The 9,481-nt window shown below is 46.5% G+C and overlaps 1 long non-coding RNA gene across 1 annotated transcript; it reads left to right on the top strand.

The window, feature by feature from the left end:
* The first annotated feature begins 5,361 nt into the window (after positions 1 to 5,361).
* LOC145861143 (uncharacterized) lies at positions 5,362 to 9,025 on the top strand. The gene is made up of 2 exons (XR_014380980.1): positions 5,362 to 7,192; positions 7,224 to 9,025. It is a non-coding gene; the product is annotated as an uncharacterized LOC145861143 (long non-coding RNA).
* Positions 9,026 to 9,481: the final 456 nt, after the last annotated feature.

Genomic DNA, 9,481 nt, shown 5'->3' with positions numbered 1-9,481 from the left:
CCTGTAAGGGGAGTGGGGAGATATTATCAGGCAGGTCTATGAGTTACCTCTAAGGAAGAGGGGAGTGGGGAGATATTATCAGGCAGATCTATGAGTTACCTGGAAGGGGAAGGGGAGTGCGGAGATATTATCAGGCAGGTCTGGTGATCTCACACGTTACAACACTAAGACCAGGGTTCTAATCACACATTGGCACTGGAAAGTACCCTGGATGGAAATAGTGTCAGACATGCAAAATATCTGATTTCTTAAGGTTATGGGGTTTGTCTGTCCGTGCGTCTGTAACCTCCCTCCCTCCTGACCTCCCCTGACCCCGTCTCTGCTCCCTTCTCCCTTATCCATGATTCCCTCATTTATCTAGATATTCATATACATTTAAACATTCTCCTCTCATCCCATCCCTTCATGCCGCGCTCAATGTCCTGGGGAGGGGGGTTCATAGAGGGAGGGGAATTAAATCTAACCGGCGGGGTTTGTAATGTGATCAGCATGACAGGTGATCAATGCCCGCTGCCACACCCACGACAAGCACTGATGCATGTCACAAATACAGGGAGGAGGAGGAGGGATGAGGGGGAGGAGGGAGGTAGAGGAGGAGAGAGGGAAGAGGGAGAGGAGAGAGGGAGGGAGAGGGGGAGGCTGACCACTCTCACTTTATCACCGGCCAGCGTCCTCCCTCCCTATCTCCCTTTCTCTCTCTTCTCATACACTCTCTCTCTCTCCTCATACACTCTCTTCCTCTCATACACTCTCTCTCTCTCCTCATACACTCTCTTCCTCTCATACACCCTCTCGCTCTCCTCATACACTCTCTTCCTCTCATACACTCTCTCTCTCTCCTCATACACTCTCTTCCTCTCCTCATACACTCTCTCTCTACTCATACACTCTCTCTCTCTACTCATACACTCTCTTTCTCTCTCTACTCATACACTCTCTTTCTCTCTCTACTCATACACTCTCTTTCTCTGTACTTGGCTCCGCCTCATCCTATTCTACTCATCCTATTCTACTTTTCTCACTCATTCTAACCTAGTCTATGAGAGAAAGATAACCTAGTCTATGAGAAAAAGATAACCTATAACCTAGTCTATGAGAAAAATAGCATATTCCATGTTACTGTAGGTGCTGAAAAGGCTCAAATTAACCCCCATCACAGAGTCATGTCGAGGTTGATCTGGTTCACACGTTTCTGAATGTTCCTCACACAGACAAACTGTAGGCATCCTGACTTTGACCCATAACCCCTAATCTTTAACCCTTGACTCTGTTGCACATCTCAGTGATGTCATCGCCCAGATATTCCATCGAATCTACACACAACAATAAGCTATTACTTCCCAAGAACCTTATCACTGAACTAACTATTATTACCTCAGAACCTTATCCCCGAACTAACTATTATTACCTCAGAACCTTATCACTGAACTAACTATTATTACCTCAGAACCTTATCACTGAACTAACTATGATTACCTCAGAACCTTATCCCCGAACTAACTATTATTACCTCAGAACCTTATCACTGAACTAACTATTATTACCTCAGAACCTTATCACTGAACTAACTATTATTACCTCAGAACCTTATCCCGAACAAACTATTACTGCCCCAGAACCTTATCACTGAACTAACTATTATTACCTCAGAACCTTATCAATGAACTAACTATTACTACCGCAGAACCTTATCACTAAACTAACTATTAGTACCCCACAGTATTATCACAGAGCTCACTGCTATGACACTCTGTACCAGGCCTCTGGCTCTCTGTCTGCCTGCAAAGTCCAACACACAGATAGACACACAGATAGACAACCACATGGACATGCACATGAAGTGCACACACAGACATGGACACACATGCTGTCATGCACGTTCACACACTCTTACACACTTAAGGGTGACAGGTAGCCTAGTGGTTAGAGAGGTAGCCTAGCGGTTAGAGAGGTAGCCTAGCGGTTACAGAGGTAGCCTAGCGGTTACAGAGGTAGCCTAGCGGTTAGAGAGGTAGCCTAGCGGTTAGAGAGGTAGCCTAGCGGTTAGAGAGGTAGCCTAGCGGTTAGAGAGGTAGCCTAGGGGTTAGAGAGGTAGCCTAGTGGTTAGAGAGGTAGCCTAGCGGTTAGAGAGGTAGCCTAGCGGTTACAGAGGTACCCTAGCGGTTAGAGAGGTACCCTAGCGGTTAGAGAGGTAGCCTAGCGGTTAGAGAGGTAGCCTAGTGGTTAGAGCATTGGGCCAAATAACGGAAAGGTTGCTAGTTCAAATCCCAGAGCCGACAAGATGAAACATCTGTCGATGTGCCCTTGAGCAGGGCACTTCACCCTAACTGCTCCAGGGTTGCGGTTGATAATGGCTGACCCTGGCCGTGACCCCACTCTCTGAGGGTGTCTCAGGGAGAGTTGGGATATGCACAAAAGGGGAGAAATGCGAAGCGATCCCCTGGTGGTTCGTGTTGACCGCTTCGTCTGACCGCAGTGGTCAGCGGGAGATTTATAGCGACCGCGCATAAGTGTGTGTGGTCAGCTCACAAACCCACACTGGCCACAGACACACACACACACACCCTGGCCACAGACACACACACTGGTCCAACGTTACATCTTTATTAACAGAGAAACATCCCTATTGATCTGGCTCCCCCTGCGCCTCGCGTTACACCAGAGAAATATGTATGGCCAGCGCTAAACGGGTTATATACACACACACACAAAAATACACAACCACACACACAGAACGGGCCTGACCTGGTCCGGCATTAGACAGGAGAGGTAGAGATATGTATGTGCAGCAGGCAGTAAACAGGTTAAGTCCAGTGGATTAGCATTGAGCTGGGTCTTTATGGTATTATCTATGGGCCGGCCAGTCAGTGGGTGTCATAACTGTTAGAGCCTAATGGGGTAATGGCCAGCTGGGGGGGAGGGAGCGGGGAGGGCGAGAAGGGGGGAGAAGGGGGGGCTAACTCAAATTGTCTCACAAATATCCCTTCGACATCCAACTCATGATAACACAAAAGTCAAGTCATTCTCGTGCATCTAACAGATTGATTTCAAAAGGCATATAGAATCTCCCCTCCCATTCTTAAGTATGTTTTAGCTAACCTGCCCTGTCCTGTCCCATCCTTCCTGCTCCTCTCCCTGCTATTGATCAGTCTGATGTCTAATAGCTACTTTATGATTATTACTGTCATACCGTTGGTCTGCAGCTAATAACACTATAACTCCAGATTTAGAGTGTGTGTTCATTTATCAGCACTGTGTGTGTGTGTGTGTGTGTGTGGGTGTGTGTGTGTGTGTGTGTGTGTGTAGTGTCATCATTCTTCAATGGAGTGTGTGTGGGACAAGTTGTCATTTTTCAGAGGTCTCTAAAGGGAGAATTAATCTCACTTTACTGATGTAAACGACGGGGACAGACGCTCAAGGACTTTGGTGCTTTACAGTAACTCTCTCTCTCTGTGTCACACAAACATGGACACAGAGACACACAAGCACGAACACACACACCCACGCACACACAGACCTGTATGCATCAGTATGGCCTACTACAGTATGTATCAGGTAGGAGTGGGGAAAATCTACGTGGAATCCAATTTGTCTGAGAGAGAGAGAGACACAGAAAGATAGAGAGAGAGAGAGTGGGACAGAGAGAGAGAGAGAGAGAGAGAGAGAGAGAGAGAGAGAGATGGTTATGAGTGACAGTAACTCAGATAGATGGATACAGGAGCTGCACTGTACACATCAATCTCTGCTGGCAGCACTTCAAACCCTGAACCAATCCTGTAAGTCCACAACAATAACCCATCCCATCCAAACTCCCCAGTAAGCGAATGTGTGTGTGTGTGTGTGTGTGTGTGTGTGTGTGTGTGTGTGTGTGTGTGTGTGTGTGTGTGTGTGTGTGTGTGTGTGTGTGTGTGTGTGTGTGTGTGTGTGTGTGTGTGTGTGTTTGTGTGTCTTTGTTTGTTTGTTTGTTTGTTTGTTTGACAGGCACCCCATACGTCCAGTACAATAAAGCCTCACATCCACCTTCATTGGGCTGGAGCTAAAATCAACCGGGGCCCTGACACACCGGCCAAATCCAATCACAGGTCAATACTCCGCATGATTGATTGGCTTCCAATCCAATTGCGTATCGTCAGGGGGCAGCTCCCCAGGCCCTGTTAGACATTGGCATTGGCAGGGTGGGGGGTTGGACGGGCGGGTTGGGGGTGTAGAGATGTGGCTGAGGGGGTGGGATAGAGAGGTGGTGATGTGGGGCTGTGGTTGTCTGCAAGCCTACCAACCCTTGTTTAATTGCCTTGTTAGTGGCGCCGGCTGGTACTGTACTGTACAGGGCTCACTGGGACAGTGACTAAACTGTCCTGATCACTGATCACTAAGGAAGTTGAAATTTAAGTTGTAGAGGGACTTTTCATTTACAGCCAAATCTCAACATGCTTCATATAGTCACAATTACAGTAGGTAGTCATAAGTACATCATTTACCCAGCAACACATTCAGTGTCATGTACATGGTTAAAAAGAGTTATGTGAGAAATAAAATAGGGTTTCAATCTAAAAAAAGATTTGAAAGATGATGACATGTCTACAGAGAGAGGACAGTGGCCTCATTGTAACACAGCGTTTGTTTCCAGTTATATTCCTTTCTGTGTGTGTCTGTGTGAAACAAACTAACCACAAATCCCTCCGCACTGCCAAGAGGATATCACCGAGAGAGAGAGAGAGAGAGAGTCACAGGGAGAGAGGGAGAAAGAGAGACGGCGAGATAGCACATCCAGAGCAACCCACAGACCACAGTATGGTTGGGCTTCAGTTCCATGGCTAATGCGCTGGTTACGAATGATCTGAGAGGTCCGTGAATGTGACTACCAGCACAACACAACGCTGTTTACCATACTGTTACGATTCTTAGTGCACAGTTAGATACATGTAAAAGACCTAGCTAAAAGACAGTCAACAGGTTACTTTAAAATGGGCTAATGGGCTAATGTAGCAACAGGTCAAAGCATCATTAGCTAGCATAAAACCACCGGCCATAGAAGAGGTTACGCTCAATGCTCAGAGTATCTACTCGCAAGATGCAATATTATTTAAATCACCTAGATAGAGAAAGTTATGATTTCCCCAGTAATTTCTCACATGAATGTTTTAAGAGCATTCTCTACTGATCAGGTCTTAGAAGTGAGGAGGGTTCAAACTTGGAGTGGGGGGATGAATAACTCTTAACTCTTCCTCCTCTCCTCTCCTATCAGTGTGTTCTGCGCAGGCCAGGGCTGTGTTATGGGTCGTAAAGCGGTCCTAAAGATAAGCAGCGGTCCATAGGTTCCTCTGCGGTCCAGAGGTTAGTGATAGCAGGGTAAGACCTAGCTGGCATAGGGAGCGGGTTCAACCATTGTGGTTCTGGCGGAGCTGAAGACAGCATTGGTCCGGTCCGGGACCCAGCGGTCTGCTGCTGCCCAGCCAACATAGCCGACCAACAGGAGGCCAGGTAAGTTGTCTTATATGACCCGATGCAACAGAGTTCACTTGACCTCTTCCTTTTAGCTCATAGCGGAGTAACAGCCATCCTTCAACCGATAGACAGGCTCAATTACTCAATTACTATTGCGACTGTTACTGTGTTTTCAACAGGGATCACATTAGTCGATACACACAAGATACGCTGGAAGAAAAGAAAGGTACAAGGACAATTCAGAGAAGGGTTCTAGGTCTTAGAGACAGTAGGGTTTTTTTGGGGGGGGCTTCCATTTATGCCTTTGACTCCCTTCTGAAAAGAACAGCTGTAAACTCCTCACAGACCGACTTCAGACACTATGATTAGAGTACAGTATATTGTTGTAGTAGGGCATTATTGCAGGGAATGTGTCAGACATACAGTCCAGACACACAAACAGAGAGTGAGTGAGTAAGTTTAGAGAGTTGCTGGGTGTTAATTGAGGTACTTGATCTGAATCCAATAGTGTCTGATGCTGCGAGCTGACAGACTAAAAGGGTTGTGAAATCAACATCACACACACATACACTGTAGTTACTCTGCAATTAACAACCTGTGTCTGGGCAACCCGATACACACTGACTAAGTAGAGAGGGAGGAGGGAGCGAAAGAAAGAGAGGAAGAGAAGAGGGGACAAGAGAGGTAGGGTAGAGAGTGAGTGGTAAAGGGAGAGAAAGAAAGAGAGGAAGAGAAGAGGGGACAAGAGAGGTAGGGTAGAGAGTGAGTGGTAAAGGGAGAGAAAGAAAGAGAGGAAGAGAAGAGGGGACAAGAGAGGTAGGGTAGAGAGTGAGTGGTAAAGGGAGAGAAAGAAAGAGAGGAAGAGAAGAGGGGACAAGAGAGGTAGGGTAGAGAGTGAGTGGTAAAGGGAGAGAAAGAAAGAGAGGAAGAGAAGAGGGGACAAGAGAGGTAGGGTAGAGAGTGAGTGGTAAAGGGAGAGAAAGAAAGAGAGGAAGAGAAGAGGGGACAAGAGAGGTAGGGTAGAGAGTGAGTGGTAAAGGGAGAGAAAGAAAGAGAGGAAGAGAAGAGGGGACAAGAGAGGTAGGGTAGAGAGTGAGTGGTAAAGGGAGAGAAAGGGGGAAGAAGGGTTGGTAACCTGGGTAACCTGGTTCCTCTATCTTCTCCTCTCACACTTTCTCCTTCCACCTCTTTTTACTTGTCCTCTCATTTTCCTTTCTTCCCTCCTGTCCTCTCTCCTCTCATTCTCCTCTCTCCCCCTGTCCTCTCTTTCCCTCTTCTCCTCCTCTCTCCCCCTGTGCTCTCTTTCCCCTCTATTTTCCACTCTCCTCCACTCTCTCCTTTCTATTCATCTCCTCTTTCACCTCCCCTCTCCTCCTCCTCTCCTCCCTCTCCTTAACTCTTGCAGGTGTTATCTCTCTCTCTCTCTTAAGCGGAGGCAATTACCCGTCGACCTAATAAATAATTAATCTGATAGGCTCGTTAATTATTAATGTTAATTGCTGATTTAGGTTTCCTTCAACACAAAAAGACACAAGGGAGGGGAGAATGCCAACAACTCTAAGGTCAAAGAGTCTCACTCGCACACGCACACACACACACACACACACACACACACACACACACACACACACACACACACACACACACACACACACACACACACACACACAGGGTTAGATGAAGGTGGTAGGGTTCAGGGTTAGGGTTAGGTGAAGGTGGTAGGGTTCAGGGTTAGGGTTAGATGAAGGTGGTAGGGTTAGCGTTAGGGTTAGATGAAGGTGGTAGGGTTAGGGTTAGGGTTAGATGAAAGTGGTAGGGTTCAGGGTTAGAGTTAGATGAAGGTGGTAGGGTTCAGGGTTAGGGTTAGATAAAGGTGGTAGGGTTCAGGGTTAGGGTTAGATGAAGGTGGTAGGGTTCAGGGTTAGGGTTAGGTGAAGGTGGTAGGGTTCAGGGTTAGGGTTAGATGAAGGTGGTAGGGTTAGGGTTAGAGTTAGATGAAGGTGGTAGGGTTCAGGGTTAGGGTTAGATGAAGGTGGTAGGGTTCAGGGTTAGGGTTAGATGAAGGTGGTAGGGTTCAGGGTTAGGGTTAGATAAAGGTGCTAGGGTTCAGGGTTAGGGTTAGATGAAGGTGGTAGGGTTCAGGGTTAGGGTTAGGTGAAGGTGGTAGGGTTCAGGGTTAGGGTTAGATGAAGGTGGTAGGGTTCAGGGTTAGGGTTAGATGAAGGTGGTAGGGTTCAGGGTTAGGGTTAGATGAAGGTGGTAGGGTTCAGGGTTAGGGCTAGATGAAGGTGCTAGGGTTCAGGGTTAGGGTTAGATGAAGGTGGTAGGGTTCAGGGTTAGGGCTAGATGAAGGTGCTAGGGTTCAGGGTTAGGGTTAGATGAAGGTGGTAGGGTTCAGGGTTAGGGTTAGATGAAGGTGGTAGGGTTCAGGGTTAGGGCTAGATGAAGGTGCTAGGGTTCAGGGTTAGGGTTAGATGAAGGTGGTAGGGTTCAGGGTTAGGGTTAGATGAAGGTGGTAGGGTTCAGGGTTAGGGTTAGGTGAAGGTGGTAGGGTTCAGGGTTAGGGTTAGATGAAGGGTTCAGGGTTAGGGCTAGATGGTGGTAGGGTTCAGGGTTAGGGCTAGATGAAGGTGGTAGGGTTAAGGATTAGGGTTAGATGAAGGTGGTAGGGTTAAGGATTAGGGTTAGATGAAGGTGGTAGGGTTAAGGATTAGGGTTAGATGAAGGTGGTAGGGTTAAGGATTAGGGCTAGATGAAGGTGGTAGGGTTAAGGATTAGGGTTAGATGAAGGTGGTAGGGTTAAGGATTAGGGTTAGATGAAGGTGACAGTGGTAAGGTTAAGGCTGTTGGGGATATGATGAGTTAAAAGCCTATACCCAAGAATCCATGACAGATTAGCTCATGTACTTAACGTTGATCAATAAACTTGATAGTGTTGAAATGAACAGTGTAATGGATGGGCGTGAGCTGGCACTAACAGATATCTGTGTGTGGTACAATGACACGATTCAGGGACATTAGGAAATGCTTATTGTAAAAACCAATGAAAACTGAAACCTTTTCATATGGATAGCTGTTCCCTAGCCCAAATCATGATGTCACTTCACTAAGTTTGAACTTTGCACTTGAAGCTTTATCTTTTATCTTTGAGTTGTACTTGAAGTTCTGTTGAGTCAAGACTCACCCACTGACGTGTCTGTTTGCCTGTCTGCCTGTCCGTCTGTCTTTCTAGAATGCCTGGAGGAGATTTTTCTTTAATGGATGAGGGAAGGGACCGTTCTTTCCAGAGGAGTTGCTTGGATGGACCAGACGGAGACATAAAGGTGATTGGAGGGATTAGAGAAAGAGATCTTCTGATTGGAGAAAGAGATTCTGACCTCCCGCCTTCAGTAACAAGGATTCATCCTGTTGTTGTATTCTGAACTAGCAGGGAATCTCTGTTACTGGGGGTGAGGGTTCCGTCACACACACGAAGACTCACACACAGACACACACCTTTGTTATTTTACTGCTTACACTTCACCTGTACTGTCCTATGTATGTACTGTATCTAATTTGATTAAAGATGTGAGAAGATGTTCTTGACTTCTGGGGTCTGTATTACTAACTAGACTATGATTGTGTGAGGAATTGCTTGACTAAGTGTTAAGGTTTTGAAGGGAGACAATATTGACTCAGTGCAGAGGTTTTGCAGGGAGACAATATTGACTCAGTGTAGAGGTTTTGAAGAGAGACAGTATTGACTCAGTGTAGAGGTTTTGAAGAGAGACAGTATTGACTCAGTGTAGAGGTTTTGAAGAGAGACAGTATTGACTCAGTGTAGAGGTTTTGAAGAGAGACAGTATTGACTCAGTGTAGAGGTTTTGCAGGGAGACAATATTGACTCAGTGTAGAGGTTTTGAAGAGAGACAGTATTGACTCAGTGTAGAGGTTTTGAAGAGAGACAGTATTGACTCAGTGTAGAGGTTTTGAAGAGAGACAGTATTGACTCAGTGTAGAGGTTTTGAAGAGAGACAGTATTGACTCAGTGTAGAGG

The sequence above is a fragment of the Salmo salar genome, chromosome 16 (genome assembly GCF_965601325.2).
Source record: "Salmo salar chromosome 16, fSalSal1, whole genome shotgun sequence".
In the NCBI taxonomy this organism is placed as follows: Eukaryota; Metazoa; Chordata; class Actinopteri; order Salmoniformes; family Salmonidae; genus Salmo; species Salmo salar.
Note: the sequence above shows the minus strand (reverse complement) of the source record. Positions and strands in the feature narration are given on the sequence as shown.